Genomic DNA, 22589 nt, shown 5'->3' with positions numbered 1-22589 from the left:
TTTTCAGTGAATGTAATATTTATTTTATTTTCTCTTGCTAGTTTAAATGATTAATTTTAAAGGCATCGTGATATAAAGTTGTCCTGTAAGGCCCGTATCCTAGTCTGTACCGTTCCACTAACTCCCCGGATCCTTCCCGTCAAATTTCGGCGACCTGCGACTTATAAACAGCATTTGCACATGACCCTAAGTCGCATCCCGTAGATCTAAGTCGACTTGACCAAGACTTGTACCTTAGTGACCGCACCATTGCCGCGTCTTGCGCACCGATGCGATACCCAGGCCAAGAGTTTTGAGCACGCGTATATCTCGAGAAAATGCCGCGCGTTACAAATTTCAAGAGAATCCAGAGAATCTTTACTCATCTTTCACATCACTAGTCAAGTACACATCCCATCATAAACCCATGCCTTTCTTTTCCCCCAAGGCAAAAAACCCTCCCCAAAGTCAAATCTCATGTCTACTCTCTTACACACCCATCACTCCACCCATCACTCTCTTACACACCCATCACCCTCATAGCCATCACATCCCCTTTCTCTCTCATTTTCTCTACCCATCCCAAGCAACCAAGTAGAGAAAACGTCCAAGGAGCTCTAAGGAGAGCAAGAACCCAAGATCAAGGCCCACTTTCCTACCCCTAATCTCTCATCTCAACCCTTCAATCTTCATCATCCTCCATCAAAGAGAGAGCTTAAGAGCCAAGGATTCTAAGGAGCTGAAGAAGAGGACCATAGGTGGGTGTACATAGGATTAGATCTTGATTGTGAGGCGGGGATGACATCCCCACCATTGATTTTCTTATTTTATGGCCCACACAATCTTGGGACCCATCTTGATGTATGCATTGTATCTTAAAAGGGAGCTCATAGTGGCAAGCTCTCTCTCTCTCTCTCTCTCTCTCTCTCTCTCTCTCTCTCTCTCTCTCTCTCTCTTCCCTGTTTGCGGCCTACCATGATGCAAGGATTTTATTCACGTTGTCCATCCAGTAGGCCACCACGCTGACCAACAACCGGTAGCCACTTACTGCCCAGTTCGTGGCTTGTGTGATCAGCCGGTCACACAGGCCCAAATGAAGGGAAATTACAAGATCAGCTTGATCTGAAGCTAGGTGGCCCACCTACGTGGAACCCTCTCTGATGTATTTATTTTTATCCATGTCGTCCACCTGCGTGGACCCCACCCTAATGTAGGTGTTGTATCCTCACCGTTCAGCTATCTGGATGGTGGGATCCACCATGATATATGTGTTTATTCCTCACCATCTAGTTGTATGGACGATGGGATCCACCCTGATATATGTATGTATTCCCATGACGTCCATCTACAGGGCTCAGCCTGCATGTGTGTACCCATCACATCCAGCAAAGGACTAAACGGTGGGACCTACCTTGATGAATATGTTCCTTCCACACCGTCTAGCAAGGGATGGTGCTGGACACACCTGATGTATCTGTTTGGTCTCCACCATCCGGCTGGGGACGGTCAGACCCACGTGATGTTAGCATTTTATCCACACCGTCCATTTGGAGAGATCATTTAGGGTATGGGCCCAGAGTTAGGGTAAGCCTAATGATAGACAACAGTCCACCCGGTGGCCCACATTGATGTATCTATTTTATCAACAGGCCCACCTGCTAGGGTGGATGAATGGGGTTGGCCCACCTTCTGGACAACCCATGTTTAAGTGGGACCCACTGTAATGTTGGTATCTCGCCTACACAGTCGGGGGGCCGGCTTAAACCTAAGCAGATCCAACATCTGCTGGACAGATTGTTGGCCCTACTGCCATGTATATGTTTACCCACTCCATCCATCCATTTTATGGCCCACCTGGACGGGTCCCACACCTCTGGTGGACCATCTCCAGGTGGTGTCATGCCCCAGACTCAGTAATCAGTCTTACAAGGAACCCGATGGCGGGTTCTGGCTGCAACAGCCTCCATAGTACCCCATTCTCGGGTCCTGAGGCAGATTCCGATCTTGGGATCTTACAAGGAGGATTTTCATAACAATATAATCATTTTCAATATGAGCATACCCAAGATCACGGCAAGTATATCTGAGAATAATAAGGCACACATCACAAAATCCACTAAGAATTTGAACTTTTACAAGCTTTCAAAGGTCCACAAGGACATGCATAAGATAATAGAAAAGGAGAGAAAAGTCAGCAACATTGGAGTCTTTAAGCTCAACTCTACTCCAAGCTCTACTGTTACGACACCCACCTAGGATCACCTGCATGCATCAATCCTGCATAAGCTTATAGAAGCTTAGAGAGTGGTGAAAGTGTGTGATAATGGTGCACAGAAGAATGGAAGGAAGTACAGGAAGAGGAACATGCTCAATGACAATATCACTAGCCTTACCGAGGCTTATCATGAATACAATGCAATGAGTACTGGGCGCCATATCAAGGCGATGCATGAAGGGGCTTATACAGCCGATGCGAATGCGATGCAAGTAATGTCAGTGCTCATATCCAATCCACATATCAAGTACAGTTCCAATCATAAGGAAATCACCGAGGTCCATTACACTGCTAGATGACTGCCGCTCTACAGACCTCGCACAGTCAAACGAGTATAAGAGACCTCACTACCTGCCTGTGGACAGCCAATCACCAATAAGGCTCGACAGCAGTGGACCCATTTCATAAGCTGGTCAGACTCAGCCTAATAATGCCCTCCCTCACAAGCAGATAAGGCCACATCCCTACTCAACTGATTACACGACAGTGGGAGTCACAGTCTAACAGTATAAGGCCCTCGTGCGCTCATAGTTTCCACTCAGTCACAGCGCTAGGGCAGTTCCTTAGTACCATGAAAGTTTTGGAAATTTCACCCATGGGCATCCTATGCACCCGGTATGCTTAAGTATCATTTCTGGTGTCCACACATACAGCCATCCACGAATATCCCTGTGGAGGCAAGGCCCTAATGAAGCAAGGGCGGTATCATCATGAAATGCAATGTTAATTCATGAGTCATATATACAAATCATGTAACAACTTTAGACACTCAATGTGCATAAGGGGAGAAACTACATCCCTCTATGACCACCACATAATGTAATTAATACACACATATGATGCATATGGGTCACAATGATGTAAGTGCGCTACCTGTAGAATATATAATTGTCTATCCCAAGGAGGGACAAGGTCTAGGTACTTAGACAGGCACTCTAAGGAGAAGTGAAGTCCTCTAGTGGGGGCCCAATACTTTGGGATGACCCACAAGCTAAGAGAGTCATAAACCCAAGGAAGAAGTGGTCCTAATCAAGGGCCCAAGGTGGACCTTCAACCACCTATAGGAACCCTATGGGCCTACCTTAGGGCCACCAAGGAGGACATCGAACCTTAACTAGGTCCCAAAAGGTTGCCCACTATGCATAAAAGTAAAGTCCAAGGCCCAAGCAATCCATGGCTTAGTGGGCGATACACTAAGCCCAATGCATAGGTAACATGGTGGGTCTTCAAGCAAAGTTTGGGCCCAACCATAAAGATCATGGGTCCACTCATTGTGGTGGGCCTAATGGGCGGCTTATTATTCCAACATATGGATGATCCTTATGTTTAAAACAAGTAAATTGGGCCTCACATCTCGGCCCAAGTATGGGTTTATTTTAGTGGGCAAGCAAGGGCCCAACTACTTGAGTATTTGACCCATAAAACCCATCACAATGGCATGATAAATATAGGCCCCAAGGGTCCAATGGGCCTATCGAAAGTTTCAACCCAACCAAGGTTATAAGGCCCAACAATTAGCTAGAAGACTAGTTCAATAAGAATCCAATTGGAATGGGCCTTAAATATGTACTAATTAAGCCCCAAAAAAATCTAATTAAAATAGGGCAAGATGTATGTGATAATGTCCTTAAATTTTAGCAGACCATGCTACCCCAAAACATCCATTTATGGGCAGCAACCATGGGCCTATTGCTGAAATTCCAGCCCACGCACAAGCTGGGCTTACTGAAAATTCAAGAATAATTAATTTATAAATTTATTTTAATTTCTAGTGACCCATACATGTCACAGGGTGGTCCACCAGATGGAGTAAATTATACACATAAATCAAATGGGCCATGCTGCTGGACTAGACGTCCAGCAGCAACCCAATGGGCTGGGCATCCCATGGTGGGTAGTCTTATGGGCTTGGATATTTAGCCCGAAAACTTATCCAATGGGCCCCAAAAATGGAAAAACTACAGAGGGAGGATGATCACTGCCCCTATGGACCCACATGGATGAATGGTGGGATATAAAATACATTAAGGTGGGCCCACAAAGTTGCCTGGATGGCCAGCCAAGGCTAGATGCCCCAGCCTGGGCGTTCAAGCTTGGTGGGCCACTCCACGCCACACCACGGACAATATAGGGGCCCATTGGCCTTGAAATTTTCTAAGTTAGTAATTCCATTAGTGGGACACACCTCCAAAAATTTTCATGATTTTTGGATACTTAGAAGTATTTTAATTTATTTACGGAAAACAGTCTACCCAAATATTCTGGTCATCTTAGATGTCCCAACGTGGTGGGCCGGTCCAGCCCTTGCTACGGTGTGCACAAGGGTCCATTAGCCCTAAAATTTAGTAAGTGGGTCCACCATGGGTGGGCCATGCCTTCACCAAATTTCATGATTTTTGGATACTCAGAAGTATTTTAATAAATTTTGAAATTACAATCTGTCCAGGGTGAAATGTTGTTGGAACTATAACCGTCCCTATATTTGGGACCACATGGAGTGGGCCTGGGCCTAGCCAAACCCTTGGAAAATTAGGAGAAAATGTGGCCCTACATCTGAACAATAAGTGGGGTCCACTGGGGTGGCCTACTTCTTCCAGAAAGTCAGATGAATATAGTGTTTTCCACCATATTGTATTGCTAAACTATCCAGAAATTTCTGGACAGTTCGCTATCTTTGGCCCAACCCATGGGCCTCAAACGGGGGAGGTAGGGTGTGAGCCCTATACCACATCAAATTGGGGTCCTGTAACGCCCTGAAATTCGAGGATCGAGCATAACTCAGCTCCCGAGTTTCAAAACATCACTTATGCAACATATTAAATGATGGATGTATGTTGTTTGTATGAGTGCATAAAACATGGAATAGATTAAGCCAAACTGCAAACAAAATTCAGGGATAAGTGAAGAACGCAAGCGGAAGACTTAAAGAAATATACATGTACATGTGCAAATCCTTAAAATACATATACATATCAGGTCATACTTATAAGTGTTACTATCAAAATTACATGTATTAAATGACATCATCTAATCCCAAAAGAAATTCCAGAATTCCCGCGCATCAGAACAAGGCTCACTAGAACCCGCCTGAAAACTGCACGAAAGAAAATGCAGCCTCATCATCCTCGATCTCCTGCTCTGCCTCAGAGGTCGCATCAACATCTGCATCTAAGACAGAGTCTGGTGGGTGTTTAAACACCGTCCCAGAACGTGGGAGTGAGTGATCAACTCAGTGGAACAATAAAGTAAAGGTTAACATGTTATCAATTCAATCAAGCAGTAATGATAAAGCAAAACAATCAAACATGTCCTAAGTACTCTTGTTAGTGCAATGATGTATGTAGAATGATGCGTGCCCTCGCGCGTACACCCTCGGCGTCTTCATCTTACGTTACGCATGACACCACCTCAAAGTGCTCCACCTCTTCCAGGCACAAGCAATGCGGTGCATGAACAAGATTACCAAGTTGTTATTAGTCCTTTTCATACAGTAGGATTGGGAAGCTAAGGTACCTTCCTCATATCACCATCCAAACAGTGATCCATTCTAGGGTCGTCAGTCCTAGACAATCTCATACGATCATATGGTTTTAGGTCGCTGGAAAGAGCTCGTCACCAATCAATGCACACCTATCATACCTTCGTTACTACAATAAGGCTCATCACCTCAATGCGGTATCCAGGTATGCTCGAGGTCACTACAAAGGGCTCGTCACCAATCAATGTAGGCCAACAGCACGAATATAGTGTCCCATACCACCATAATCGGCTCACGAGTTTGGTTGCTCACTGGTCACTACGAGAAGGCTCGTTACCCCAGCGTAGGCTGACAGCTCGACCATGGTGTCCCATACCACCATGTCCGGCTCATGAGTCTTAGCGGATCCAGGTACAATGGTTAACAGGATTTCATCGGTAAGTTTGGTTCCCTAGATTCAAACAATAGCATCCATACATGGTGAACATACATCGGACAATTGGGTTACTTGACGAACTCGACTAGCACGAACACACGTTGGGTTGAACGACATAGAGTGCACAAACAGTCTGTGTGGCCAAACCACTGCCGACAACTCTAATACGACTCGGGTTCGTCAAATCACGTCCTTCGTGGCGAAAGCAACCTCAGCCACGAACTCAAGGCCGATTATCGATTTCCTGGACTATTCCATAGTCCCAAACACATTCCATTACAACAGATGTTCATATCGACAATTTAGAATAGTAATGGAACAACAACTCAAATCATGTGGTATGTAAGCATTTGAAGAATATCAACTTAACAGGAATTTTCACATAAGTAATACTTGAAATTAAACAACAAGGAATGTAACTTGCATGAAGGAAATCATACACACTAATAGGAGAGTTGAGATTCGCTTCTCAACGCCCATACTAGGTTGATACATTACACACTAGATCATTCAGACATTTCTACAAACACTTAGAATACATATGTCAACATACATGATGTATGTTGGAATACACACATTTGGACAATTCCTTTTGCTAAGGAGTTGACACACATACATCTAGCATAAATACACGACAAATAATCATGGCAAACACATGTGCATATTTTATACGTATATGGTACTTCCTACATATACATATAATACATAAATCGCAAAATAAACATAGCATTTGGCATGTGAAAACTCATCCATAACAAGAATAAACCATTCACTGGAATTGAAAGCCTTGAAAACCATAACCTATACGATTAAAGTCCGTACCTTAAACTAGAAATAAAACACCGAACTGATTCAGACGATATGTCTTCGTCAACGGCGACAAGATAACCTAAGGCAAGAATAGAAATGAGATACAACACACATAAACCATTCTAAGCTCTAAAACAGATTAGGGTTAGGTTAACTTTCCCAAGAAGGAACTTAGAATCGCCGGAATAACGATTCAAAAGTGGAGGTTTAAGGATGAAGAAGAACAGGAAAGAATCTAAGATGATTCACCAACTTCTCTCTCACTTTCTCTCTCTTTTCCTCTCTCTTTCTTAGCTAGGGTTAGGAAATTCGTATGGAAAAGAGAGTTAGGGTTTTAAGGTCTATATATATGCCTAACATTGATGAAAATAACCCCAGGGCCAAGGTATACTTAGGTTATAACTAAAACAGGCCTCTCTTGATCCAACAGAATACTTTTGGTGGGTCTTTTTCCACGAGAGGTCGGACTTAAGCTCACAGACCATGGATCTAGGTCAGACTGAGTTTTCGTACCGATCGGATCTATAGATCATCTGTGGCGGACCACACTCAATTCAACGGTCACCGACACTCGATCAGGTCCACAAGCACTATGACATGTCTGGGCTACCTTCCCTGATCTGAGGGTGAAATTGGGTCAGAATCCAACAGTCAGATTGCCTAAAATCATCGTGTAAGCGACACGACTCAGATTTCACAAAATCACATTTAATTTCTCACCGTTCTCACACTCTTCACTCCGGACTCAATCAAATCGACCCAGAACATCATCTGGACTTGATTTTTGTGGTGATGGCCAAGTCCAACATGGTGACCAATACTGCCTAAGATCATCGCTATCAGACTTTCGACGCGCGGTCCAGGTCCGATCCAAAGCTTCTAAAAATTTCCAAGAGCAACTGGATTTAGCGATGAATCCCAGATTTCAGAGTAACATAGCGCTAATGATTCTACAGGTTTTGAGTCATGTAGATCAAATTTAAAGTGATTGATGCTAATTTCACAAGCAATCGAGTTTAGCGCTAAGTAACCCACAATTAGCTCCTAAGGAAAATAGAGGTAGTACTCGGGCCTTGGCACAAAATTTTTCGGGTCATTACAATCTACCCCTCTTAAAGAAAATTTCATCCTCGAAATTCATACCTTCTCATATTCCTCAAGGATCTGAGGGTAGCTCTTTCTGACCTCAGCTTCAGACTCCCAAGTAGCCTCTTCTTCACTATGATGCGTCCATAGAACTTTCACAAGAGGGATGACCTTGCTACGCAATACCTGCTCCTTCCTGTCTAGAATACGCGTCGGTCGCAGTACATATGTGGCATCCTCGCTCAACTGCACCTGCTCCCAACTGATAATATGCGAAGGATCAGGAACGTACTTCTTCAGCATAGAAACATGAAATACGTTATGCACGTCCGCAAGAGGTGTGGGCAAAGCAAGGCGGTATGCTACCGCTCCCGCTCGATCCAGAATTTGAAATGGACCAATAAATCTCAGCGTGAGCTTTCCCTTCTTACCGAACCGCAGAACTCCCTTCATAGGAGAGACCTTAAGAAATACATGGTCTCCAACCTCAAACTCAAGCGGTCGCCGCCTCGTATCAGCGTAACTCTTCTGCCTACTCTGGGCTGTCAGAAGTCGACGTCGAATAATGTCAACTTTCTCTGAAGTCGCCTGCACCAATTTCGGGCCAATCAAACTATGCTCGCCTACTTCTGCCCAGCAATGCGGTGCTCTACACGGGCGACCATACAACGCCTCATAGGGAGCCATGCCAATACTCGCTTGGAAACTGTTATTATACGCGAACTCTGCATACTGGAGACAATCATCCCAACTGTCCTTAAAATCCAAAACACAAGCTCACAACATGTCTTCTAAAATCTGATTCACACGTTCCGTCTGCCCATCTATCTGCGGATGAAACGCGGTGCTGAACTTCAATTTCACACCCATCGCTTCCTGAATACGAGTCTAGAAGATAGATGTGAAACGCGTCTCTGTCAGACACAATCTCCAAGGGAACTCCATGCAGACGTACAATCTCCTTAATATACAATCTTGCCAACTCGTCTGTAGAGTTTGTGACTCTGATCGGTAAGAAATGAGCCGACTTCGTCAATCAGTCAACGATCACCCAAATAGAGTCATGTCCCTTCTTCGTTCTCGGCAACCCTAAAATAAAGTCCATAGAGATGAAGTCCCACTTCCATTCTGCTATGGGCATGGGCTGAAGTAACTCAGGAGGTCGGCGATGCTCAGCCTTGACCTACTGGCACGTGAGACAACGAGATACAAACTCAGCAATATGAACCTTCATGTTGTCCCACCAATAAGATCTTCTCATATCCTGATACATTTTCGTGCTACCTGGATGCATCGCAAGCTTAGAACTATGGGCTAACTCGAGAACCTCCCGTCTCAAGTCAGGAATGTCTGGGACACATAACCGGCCATGAAAACGTAGGCCCCCATCAGAACTAACACTCCAGTCGGAGTTCTCATCTGTACCAACCCGCTTTCTCATCTTCTCTAAAAGCTCATCATCTGCCTGAGCTGCAACGATCTTCTCGTCAATGAGGGACTGCACACGAATGTGTGCGATAACCTCATACGGCTCTTCCAGCGTAAGTTTCTGCTCAAAGTCTCTCACAAACTCCAACATGTCCTATTCTGCTATCATTAGTGGAGCCGCAAACTCTATAGCCTTCTTGCGACTCAACGCGTCTGCCATAAGGTTCGCCTTGCCCGGATGGTAAGAAACATCGAACTTAAAGTCTTTCAATGTTTCCATCTATTGGCACTGCCTCATATTCAAGTCACGCTGCTTGGAAATATATTTAAGGCTCTTGTGGTCGCAAAAGAGCTCGAACTCCTCTCCATAGAGGTAATGTCTCCAGAGCTTTAATGCGAAAATAACAGCTGCCAACTCCAGGTCGTGTATAGGGTAATTCTCTTCGTGTTTCCTCAACTGTCTCAAAGCATAAGCAATCACCCTGTCCTTCTGCATAAGGACAACTCAGTTCAACGCGAGAGGCGTCAGTATATATAATATACTTAACCCCTTGCTCTGGCAATACTAACACAGGGGCGGATGTCAACTTGTCCTTCAGCTCTTGAAAAGCTACCTCCGCCCTCTCATTCCAAGCAAACTTCAAATCTTTCCGTGTCAACTGTGACAACGGTCTGGCTATCTTCGAGAAGTCTCGTATGAAGCGTCGATAATAGCCTACTAGACCCAGAAAGCTCCTTTCCTCAGTAACTGAACCAGGCTGCTTCTAATCCTAAACTGCAGCTACCTTAGCAAGATCAATAGCTATCCCTTCCTTGGACATCACATGTCCCAGGAACTTAACTTCCTCTTTCCGGAAATCGCATTTCTTGAACTGCGCAAAGAGCTGATTCTTCCTAAGAGTATCCAAGACCGTTCTTAAGTGCTCCTCGTGCTCTTCCCGACTCGCAGAATATATCAAGATGTCATCGATAAAGACAATGACGAATCGGAACAAGAATGGCCAGAACACCCTGTTTATCAGATCCATGAACACGGTCGGTGCGTTCGTAAGACAACGACATCACAAGGAACTCATAGTGACCGAAGCTAGTCCTCAAAGCGGTCTTCTGCACATCCTTATTCTTGACACGTAACTGGTGATACCCTGACTGCAGATCAACCTTCGAAAAGTACCGTGCCCCCTTCAATAGATCAAACAGATCATCAATCCTAGGCAAAGGATACTTATTCTTCACAGTTACCAGATTCAACCTGCAATAATCAATACATAATCGCAAGGAACCATCTTTCTTCTTCACAAACAAGACAGGTGCTCCCCAAGGAGACACACTAGGCCGAATAAAGCCCAAATTCAACAAACCATCTATCTGCTTCCTCAATTCCTCCATTTTACTCGGACGCATATGATAGGTGGGCAAAGAAATGGGTGCCGCACCAGGCATGAGATCGATAGAAAAGTCAATCTCACACTGAGGAGGTAATCCAGGAATCGACACAAACACATCTTCAAACTCCCGAACTACAGGCGTGCTTTCAAATGCCGATTCAGCCATACTCTCCAACAGAGAAGTATAATAATCAAGACGAAAAGGGTAACTGACCTGAACTGGGAAAGTAACTGTCTCGCCCTCAGGTCCATGAATTGTCACTAACCTTGCTTCACAATCAATCTCTGCTCGCATCCTCGTGAGCCAATCCATACCCATAATAATATCGTAATGAAAAAGAGGTGCGATAAAAAAGTCAATACGAATCGATCCACTTCCTAGATCAACCTAACAATCCATACAACGCTTGTTCATAGCAGAGGAAATCCCCGTAGCGGTAGTGAGCGTCACTCTTTTCATAGAAACAGTGCTCAAACTCAGACGCCTAACTGCCGCATATGATATAAGAGAGGTAGTGGACCCTGTATCCACTAACATAGAAACGGGACTACCTTCGATGTACGTTGTAACCTCGAAGGATCTCAGCACCAAGTCAGACATAGGCGCTTCAGCTGAGAGCGCATGAACTCGAGCCTGCTGCTGACGATTCGGCGGAGGAACCATGGGCCGCTGAGGTGGCCTGAAGCTAGGTACAGTAGGTCTGAAGGATGGATGAGCTAGCGCTGAACAAAGAGGTGGTGGTGAAATAACCTGAGGCATCGGACGGCTGATCCTCTGCGGTGGAGTAAAACCACTGGCCCGCATACGCGAAAAGCAAAAACGATCCAAATGCCCCATCTTCCCACAGTACGAACAGCGAAGATCAGCTCGCATCTGCTAAGCGGGCGGCGCTGAACGCCTAGGAGGAGAATCTGCCCGCGGCCTCTTGCCGAGAAAAGGTGCAGGTCTGGGAACAATAGGTGCTCGCATACGGGACGACCTGTCTCTGTCCTGCTTTGCTCGCAAGGACATGCTCACCAACTCCGCATAGGAAGATATGCTAGCACAGCACATCTTCGATCAGATCTCAGGCCTCAATCCCTCAGAAAAACGCCGCATCCTCATCGGCTGATCACTCAGAATCAAGGGAGCATAGCGACCTAGTTCAGTGACCGGTTCTCATATTCCGTCACCGACATCCCTCCCTGGCAGAGGTGAAGGAACTCACTCTCCTTCTCAAGTCGGTACGTAACCGAGAAATACTTCTCGTGGAAGCGTGCCTCAAACGCCTGCCACGACCACTCATATCCTTCCTCAACAGTATGGAGAACACTGTCCCACCATAAACTGGCCTCCTTCTCAAACATGAAGGAGGCAAGCTCGACCTGCTCAACCTCTGAACAGTGCAGCGGTCTCAGCATCTTAGAGATGCCATCAATCAAGTACTCGGCCTCCTTGGGTCTATGAGAATCCATAAATGTGGGAGGTCGTAAGCGTTGGAATCGCTCAAAAGTGTCGCTCGCACTAGCGCTCCCAGATGGGGGCATAGGTGAAGCAGGTGGAGTCACCCTCACTGATTGAGCAAAGATGCTAGCCATATAAGACAGAAACTGCTACTGCTGCTGCTGCTGCTGCTGATCTGCTGCTGCTGCATCAACAGCATCATCTGCTCAAACCTATCAGAAGGCGGAGCAGACGAAGATGCACGGTTCGGCTCAGGAACCGAAGGCGTGACTGGAGGAGTCATAGGTGTCGGCCCAACACCAGCATGAGACGGGCTCGACTGTGGATCCCCCTGGCTATCGCTCAGGGGAGGAACCCCGACAAACAACTCAACTAAGGACAGACGGGCCGAAGTCTTCGAACCCTTAGGAGGCATAGACTACATTCAACAGAGGATGCAACCCGTAAGATTCTACGTCCACATAATCCACCCACATAGCAATCACAGCACAACTTCAATGATAACCAACATGCATTCCATTTAACAAAATTTATCGTAATACAAGTAGTGCAGCATTATATGAATCACGACAGGGAAAGCATGTGAACTAAACATCTAAAACTTCAAACAACAATAAACAACTTCCAACTACTAAAGCCAACAACGGCTACACACAAGAGCAAACAACCAAACAAAGCAAAGGACGACTACAACTGTAACTATTCATCGAAATCAGGAGATGGAGGGGGGCACCCTTATCCTGTAAGCAACACAAGATAGACTTCAGAGTTCGAGTCACCTTCTTGAACTTATGCTTCACAAGGCCTAGAAGATCCATGATATCCTGGCATAGAACAGCCTGCCCTTCCTCAAGCCGAATGATACGGGTATCCCTGGCAGCCTGATCTGCGCTCTACTCTGGTGCTACAGGAGGAGAACTCTCACTCGTATCCTGTGCCTCAACCTCCTCCTCGTCCTGCTCTGTTTCTTCTTCAATCTCAGCTCCACCCTCAGCATAACTCTCATCCTCATCACTCTCTGACTCATCCTCACTCTCTGAGGCCTGTCGACGAGGACCAATTTCCATCTGCTTAAGGGTCGTCAAATTAATGTGACGAACAGGAACCGGCTTTTCTGCCCCAAGCCTATAGCCAAACTCATGTGCAAGCTTACAAATGGGTCTGCCAAATGGGAGCGATTCGGTCCTCCTAGTCGAAGGAGCGATAAGGATAATCTAATGCAAGATGTACGTCGGCACACATAACTTCGCTCCTTGCCTCACCTAATACAGAAAATCTACCATCAGGCGCATACACTCGCTGCAGTTGCTCCACCTGGGATATACATTTTACGTACACATGTGGTGAAGCAAGCAGAAGTCGTCCATCATGTTGGTAGCTAAAAGACTTCTATTAGGCTGCTATTCGACCAGACAACCACACAAGAGCCGGGTGCGACGATCCCTCTCGTGCATACTGTTCAAATTCTTCTCACTGGCATGCACCTCACCAAGTGGCACATTCAGGAGTCGGGATATCAAAGCGACGTTGACCGTGGCCTCCCAACCACTACCACAAGGAATCTTGAACTGTAGAGGCTCCAGCGAAGGATCACGAATGTTGGCATAAAAAGCTCGAATAGTGCTTGCATTGGCGCGATACTCGCCCTCAAACAAGGGACACCAACCAGCCCCTTCAAGGCGCTCCAACAACAGAAACTCGCTAAATAGCCGCGGATCAACATGAGCCTCAAAAAGGACCCTACGGCCTTCATAGACTCCTTGCGATAGCTCCACCAACAAGGTTCTTCCAATGGGAGCTTGAGGATCAAGGTCCCGCTTGGTCTGGAATTCACAGGTGGCGGTCGTGCTAGCGACGGCACCTCTCGGCCTCCGTGCACGAGTTGGGCGGCTATATAGCCGCCCGGCTTCATCCACGGGCACTCTCTTCTTCCCCATCAAAGAAAGAAAGGTGGAGATGGAAAAGATGGCCGTGATAAACTCAAAGAGGGCCATGAAAAATGAGAGAAAGGGAGAAATAGGAAGGATAGTGAAGCTTCCACACACTTGAGATCCCAAAGAAGGATTTAGGAGCTCAAATGAGAAGAAAAGAGGGTGAAATCAGCAATGGGGGTGAGGTTTTTGAGATGGGTTGGGGGGTGTGCACGAAAAAATGGAAGAAGAAGGAGATTGGGGAGAGATTTGGTGGAGTTTTGAGAGGAACTTGAAGAAAAGGAGAGCTAGGGAGGGTGATTTGTGAAGGAAGTAGGGTTTAGGAAGTCTTAAAACTGAGCAACCATGGAGGAGTGGGCCACACTAGGTCCCATGGGTGTCGGCCCGCCTGGCCTGGCCCGCTGGGCGGCGAGGGCTCTCCGAACCGGCGAGGACATCCCCTGTCTCTGGACCGTCTGGTGATGGCTCACTGTTTGGGCAAGGTCTTCCTTGCCCCTAAGCTCTAAAATGATGTGGGTCCCCCCTGAGTCCCCCTGAAAATGCCCTGATTGGCCCATTTGCTTGATTTGACGCCTATCGGGCCATTCGGGTTAAAATCTGATACAAACTAAGGTTTCTTAGCAATTGAAGGGTTGAGATGGGATGATAAACCATCTAGACTCATTAATAGATGGTCTAGAAGAGATTTTGGGTCGCTGTGTGTGATCAGGAGTGCGGACAGACTCGATCTCGGCGATCGTTTTCAATAAACTTTCGCCGATAGAAGAAACGAGACACAAACACAAATTTTACGATAAACTCGCACCCAAATACACTAAGGTTGCGACAGCGTGCGGTGTGTGACCATAACCCAGGTCCGGTTTAATCCAATTCATGCTCTGATACCAACTTGTAACGACCTGAAATTCGAGGGTCGAGCATAACTCAACTCCCGAGTTTCAAAACATCACTTATGCAACATATTGAATGATGGATGTATGTTGTCTGTATGAGTGCATAAAACATGAAATAGATTAAGCCTAACTGCAAACATAATTCAGGGATAAGTGAAGAACGCAAGTGGAAGACTTAAAGAAACATACGTGTACATGTGCAAATCCCTGAAATACATATACATACCAGGTCATACTTACAAGTGTTACTATCAAAATTACATGTATTAAATGACATCATCTAATCCCAAAAGAAATCCCAGAATTCTCGCGCATCAGAACAAGGCTCACTAGAACCCGCCTGAAAACTGCATGAAAGAAAATGCAGCCTCATCATCCTCGATCTCCTGCTCTGCCTCAAAGGTCTCATCAACATCTGCATCTAAGACTTGATTTTTGAGGTGATGGCCAAGTCCAACATGGTGACCAATACTGCCTAAGATCATCGCTATCGGACTTTCGACGCGCGGTCCAGGTCTGATCCAAAGCTTCCAGAAATTTCCAAGAGCAACTGGATTTAGCAATGAATCCCAGATTTCAGAGTAACATAGCGCTAATGATTCTATAGGTTTTGAGTCATGCAGATCAAATTTAAAGTGATTGATGCTAATTTCACAAGCAATCGAGTTTAGCACTAAGTAACCCACAATTAGCTCCTAAGGAAAATAGAGGTAGTACTCGGGTCTTGGCACAAAATTTTCCAGGTCATTACAGGTCCACACACTACCAAACCCTTAAAGAAATTTAGGAGAAAATTCCTGCAATTAGGTCTAAACAACAGCCCAAAACACATGCTCCAACTAGGCCTGAAATCTAGACAGCAACATAAGCTGTCCATATTTCTACCCATGCCAATAAATCAAGGGGGTCCATAGCCCTGATTCCTCATGTGGGGTCCACCCTAATAGGTTCACAAAATTTCAGACCCATCAAAGCTTTCAAGCCTCCATAAAAATCCAATTTAGAGGCCATCCAAATCATGCACGCATGATTGGGCCTGGACCTCCAATCAAGGTGGGCTTAGACGTCCCATCTTGTTAGGGGCCTGAGATGTTGCTGACCTACTTTGGTGGGCCACACATCATTAGAGAATTTACAAAAGAAGATAAGGGAAAGGAGGGAGAGAAGGAGCAAGATTGGCCATAGGCAGGAGGTCCCGCCACTAATGGACCACTCACACACAAATCCACACCATCACTACATCATACACTTACATGCAAGCCAAGATACATCAAAATAAGTTGCTGGATGGTAGGGATCCCTTCCCTACATGCATGCAAATGCCTAGGTGGCCCATGAGATGTAAAAAATGAGAGGAGATCATCATGGTGGGTCCACAAAAAATGGCCCTCCATGGAATGGATTGTAAAGGATCTAGGCCCTTGGCCTTCATCCTAGGAACCATATAGGGCCTCCACCATGGATTGGTGGGCCCTACATGCTTCCATGCATGTAACAAAAAGAAAAGGAAGAAAGGAAAGAAGAAGAAGGAGAGATGAATCCAAGAAGAGCACCCACCTTGAAATGTCTCCCAAACTCCAAGATCCAAGTACTAGCTTTCAAGGGGAAGATGTTTAATGGTTGTAGATGGGTTGCTAATAGCTAGATGGAGAGGAAATGAGGGAAGAAAGGGATGGAAATGGGGAGGGGGCTTGCAAGAGGGAGAGGAGAGGGAGAGATAAAGAGAATGAGAAGAAAGAAAGAGGGAGAGAGAGTTGTAGGGAGGCCATCATTGCGTCTCTCTCCTTAGAGAAACCATACTGACCTATGGTGACAATAACAAAGTGCTAGGCTTAATAGGTCTCTTGGTGGTGTTTGTGGTTAGTGGTGTTAGTTATGGATCTTTGTGTAGTGTGTGGGCAGTGTACCTTGGAACTTGTGCCAAGGGAGGTGGTGGTCCACACATATTCTACCAAAAGTGGGCCACATGATTAAGGGTCATATAATGAAACATACACAACTTTTGATCTACATATCGGATGGATACACAAGATATGTCGTTGGAACCGCAACGATAATGCGAACAAGATGGCATAGGTCTTACGTCGATCTGAGTTGGGTTTATGTGACCGAACTCAAGTATGACTGTAAACACTACCCGAAGGTCGCAGGTCGCCGAAATTTGATCAGTAGGACCGCGGGACCAAAATGAACGAGATGCACACTCACACACATACATGCACACATGCGAACTTAGGTCGGGTCTCATAATCCTCCACACCAATAAAGAAATTTCATTTCCAAAATTGATAAAATTGGAACAACAAAAATGCATAAACATCATATATATATATATATATATCAATCATCAATCACAAGAGAAGGCAATACAAGCAATCAATCATGGAACAAATGAGGATAATGCTCTCTAATCTCGGCCTCGCGTTCTCAAGACGCCTTGGCCTCCGAATGATGACCCCATTGCACCTTCACCAAGGGAATGACATTGGTCCTGAGGATCTGCTCCTTCCAATCAAGAATAGGAATCGGCTGCTCAACGTAGGAAGCATCCTCACGGACCTCAAGTGGCTGCCAATCAATCACAGGAATAGTGTCCGACCCACATTTTTGCAATATAGAAACATGGAATATGTCATGGATCATAGACAACTCAGGAGGTAAGGCAAGCCTATAGGCCACAGCGCCCAAGCACTCGGTAATCTCAAAAGTCCAATAAATCTCGGGGCAAGCTTGCCCTTCACACCAAAGTGAATCATGCCCTTTATAGGTGAGACCTTGAGATATACCATGTCCCCAACTACAAACTCGAGGGGTCGACACCGTCAATCAGTAAAACTCCTCTGCCGTCTTTGAGTTGTTCGCATCCTCTGCCTGATAATATCAATAGCCTCCGACGTTTACTACACAAGCTCGGGACCTAAGAGACGACGCTCTCCAATATCAGTCCAACAACTAGGAGATCTACATGGTCTATCATAAAGTCCCTCAAAAGGAGTTATGCCGATAGTCACCTGATAGCTATTATCGTACGCAAACTCGGTGAGGCGCATATGATCATCCCAACTGCCCGTAATGTCGATCACACAAGCTCTTAGCATATTCTCAAGGATCTGGTTGACCCTTTCGGTCGGCTCATTCGTCTGTGGATGATAAGCGGTGCTGAGACGCAAAGTAACCCCTAACGCCTACTGAAAACTCCTCTAAAACTGAGACATAAATCTGGAGTCTCGGTTTGAAATGATCGAAACTAGGACGCCGTGCAGTCTCACTATCTCCTCAATGAACACCTTTGCGAGTCGGTCCATAGACCAGGAAGCATGCACTTGAATGAAATGAGCCAACTTCGTCCAACGATCGATGATAACCCAAATGGTTCGTGACTGCGCTGAGTCCTTGGTAACCCTACGATGAAGTCCATCGATACGTGCTCCCACTTCTACTCTGGAACGCTTAACGGCTGTAAGGAACTAAGGGGTATCTGATGATTAGCCTTAACACACTGGCAAATGTCACACTCGGCCACAAAACTAGAAATCTGGCACTCATCCCCTACCAAAAATACTTCCTCCTCATATCACGATACATCCGGGTGAATAGCAGGTCTCGATCGGTGTGCCTTGGTCATCAGATCACGATACAACTCTGGCATGTCCGGGACACACAATCAGCCTATGAAGCGTAATCAACCATCGGAACCAATCTGCTAGTCTGACTGCTCCATGGATGCGGCCTCTACTCGGTACTCCTAAAGTGACTCGTCCATCTGCTGAGCCTCGATCACCCTAGCCACCAAAGAGGGTTGAATCGACAAGCTCGAAAGCTGAACAATGTAAGAATGCAGACCGAACTCAAAGTCAAACTCTGAAACATCCTGGAGCATCTTCCACTCATGCACCATCATCTGTGCCACCAGGCCTTATGGCTGACGGCTGAGCGCATCCGCCACCACATTTGCCTTACCCGAGTAGTACTGAAGATCAAAATTATAGTCCTTCAACAGATCCATTCATCACCTCTGACACAGGTTCAACTCAGACTGCGAAAATAAATAATTCAAGCTCTTATGATCCGAGAAGAGCTCGAACCTGACCCCGTATAGATAATGCCTCCACACCTTCAGTGCGAAGATGACCGCTGCAACCTCTAAATCATGGGTGGGGTAGTTCGGCTCATGGACCTTGAGTTGGGACAAGGCATATGCCACTGGCTTCCCGTGCTGCATCAGTATAGCACCCAAGCCAACTCTAGATGCATCGGTGAAAACAACAAAACCCTCACTCCCATCAGGAAGAGAGAACAGGAGCGGACGTGAGGTGGTCCTTCAACTCCATAAATGCCTCCTCGTAGGCGTCACTCCAGACGAACTCGACGCCCTTTCGTGTCAACCGAGTTAGCTGTGCTGCAATATGGGAGAAACCCTCGATAAACCATCGGTAATATCCCACTAAACCAAGGAAGCTACGGATCTTAGACGCGTTCGTGGACTGGCCCCACTGACGCACTATATTAACCTTCGAGGGGTCCACAGCGACACCCTCCCTCGTCACCACATGACCGAGGAACTTCTTCTCCTCCTGCGAAAACTCATACTTCTCTAGCTTCGCATATAGCTGGTGGGCACAGAGGGTTTCCACCACAATCTGCAACTGCTTAACATGGTCATCCCGGGTCCTCGAATATACAAGACTATCATCAATGAATACTACCACGAACTGATCGAGGAATGGCCGGAAGATCTCGTTCATCAGCTGCATGAATATGGTGGGCGCATTGGTTTGTCCAAACGACATGACCAAAAACTCGAAGTGACCATAACGTGTCTGAAAAGCTATCTTTGGAATGTCCTCCTCTCGGACCCGAATCTGATGGTAACCGGAGCGCAAGTCTATCTTGGAAAAATATTGTGCACCCTGCAACTGATCGAACAGATCATTAATACAGGGAAGCGGGTATTGGTTCTTGATGGTGACTCTGTTGAGCTCACGATAGTCCACACAGAGCCGCAACAAACCATCCTTCTTCTTCACAAACAATACCGGGGCTCCCCAAGGTGAACTGCTAGGACGAATGAAACATAGCTCCCAGAGCTCATCCAACTGCTCCTGCAGTTCCCTCAACTCTAACGATGTCATCCTGTAGGGGGCCTTCGAGATAGGCGCGGTACTGGGCACTAGATCAATCTGAAACTCCACCTACTGACGCGGCGGTAAACTAGGTATCTCCTGAAACACATCCAGGTACTCGTAAACTACCGGTAGCTGCTCAATACACTCCACCATAAAATCCACAATGACAGAAGCCAAGAAACTAGATAATGGCTCTCCTTTAGGCTCGGCGACAAACTGAAATACTGGCAAGCTTAGAATGTGGAACGTGACTATCCTCGCGGCACAGTCCAAGATGGCACGATACTCCGCAAGCCAATCCATACCCAGAATAACATCAAAACCTAACAATGGCATCACGAACAGATCGATAGGAAGGAACATCTCACCAACTAACACCGGGCAAGAAGGATAGCGACAGGTTAACACAACGGACTTCCTCATGGGAGTCGAAATGGTCAAGGCCTCAGACACGGACTCGGATGGAATACCGGTTGATTGGCAAAACTACTCAGCCACAAAAGAATGGGAGGAACCAAAATCAAATAAAATATGAGCAATGTAAGTAGAAACAAGAAGAATACCCTCGACGACTCCATCGGTCGATGACTGCGGGTCCTGGCTTAGCGCTTGCTGCGCGAGATAAAATCAGCCCTGAGCTGGTAGAGGAAGCAAACCAGAAGACTGGGGTTCTGAGTCTTTGCCTACTAGGCTATAATACACACTCGACCTAGGGACTGAACATATGGATATCCCCTCTGCTGGTGGTGCTGCTGCTGTTGTCTTTGCTGAGGACGTCTGCCTGGCTGCCTCTACTGTTAAGGAGGAGCCCTAAGAGCAGGGGCTGGAAGCTACGCTCGGTGCTGATGTTGCTGCTGTTGAGGAGGACAAGGAGGAGGCAACTATGGCAACCTCTGCTGCTGTATGGGGAGAGGGCACTCATGCCTACGATGCTCAGCCTATCCACAACTGAAGCAAACACCGAAAAATGGGCCGAAAGATGGAGCGGCTAACGGTGTTGGTGATGATGAAGAAGTTACTATCTAATCCGCAGGCTGCCGAAACTCTGATCTGCCCCTCCTTCTCTGCTGACGGTGCTGCTTGGTCGGCTGGTGCTCTCCTCTTCAGGTCTCCACCGGAACTCTGCTCTCTCGATCTCTGGGTCATAGCCCAGTCCTCCCCATAAACCAGTGCTCGATGAACGACCTAGTCAAATGTCTCCAAACAATGCCCTACCACACGGCTGCGAAGGGCAAGACGTAAGCCAGTCACAAAATGATGAGCCCTCATCTTCTCATCACTAGTGAGATGAGGAGCAAATCTAGACAAGGCCAATAAACGTGCCTCATACTGCGATACTGACAAATCACCCTGAACCAGGGTCTCAAACTCAATCACCTGCTGAATCTGAACGTGCTTGGGGAAGAATTTCTAGTCAAAACAAAACACAAATTCCTCCCAAGTCCAAATGAACTGAGGCTCGACCATCCTAGATACAGACGACCACCAATGACAGGCCTCACCTTGTAAAAGATGGGTTGCAAGGGATACCCTCTGATCCGCAGGACACTGTATAGTGTCAAAAATCCTTACAATCTCAGTGCGCCAAGCCTCAGCGGCAGAAGGGTCAGGGTCACCACTAAATGTCGGCGGATCATGCGGTCGGAACTCTCGAGATATCGCGCTCACACGAGGCAAGTCAGACTGCCTAAAAACCTCGATGGTAGCAAGCTGACGAGTCTATAATGCGGTGGCAACAAGCTGAATCAGCAGCTGGAAATGCTCGGCTCCTATAGGCACAGTCGGAAAGGCAGGAGCGGCACTCACCTCGGGCGGAGGTACGGGTGCGGCTGGTGGAGCAGGAGCCTCTGTAACCGGAACAGCAGGCTGAGGAGGGGGACCGGTGGGGGAATTGGAGCAACTGAAGGTGCGGGCATTACAGGCTCAACCGAAGGAACGATATAGGGCCTCCACCATGGATTGGTGGGCCTTACATGCTTCCATGCATGTAACAAAAAGGAAAGGAAGAAAGGAAAGAAGAAGGATAGATGAAGCCAAAAAGAGCACCCACCTTGAAATGTCTCCCAAACTCCAAGATCCAAGTACTAGGCTTCAAGAGGAAGATGTTTGATGGTTGTAGATGGGTTGCTAATGGCTATATGGAGAGGAAATGAGGGAAGAAAGGGCTGGAAATGGGGAGGGAGCTTGCAAGAGGGAGAGGAGAGGGAGAGATATAGAGAATGAGAAGAAAGAGAGAGGGAGAGAGAGTTGTAGGGAGGCCATCATTGCCTCTCTTTCTCCTTGGTTAGAGAAACCATAATGGCCTATGGTGACAA

The sequence above is a fragment of the Magnolia sinica genome, chromosome 1 (assembly GCF_029962835.1).
Source record: "Magnolia sinica isolate HGM2019 chromosome 1, MsV1, whole genome shotgun sequence".
NCBI classification, from domain to species: domain Eukaryota; kingdom Viridiplantae; phylum Streptophyta; class Magnoliopsida; order Magnoliales; family Magnoliaceae; genus Magnolia; species Magnolia sinica.
This window is presented reverse-complemented; position numbering follows the sequence as displayed.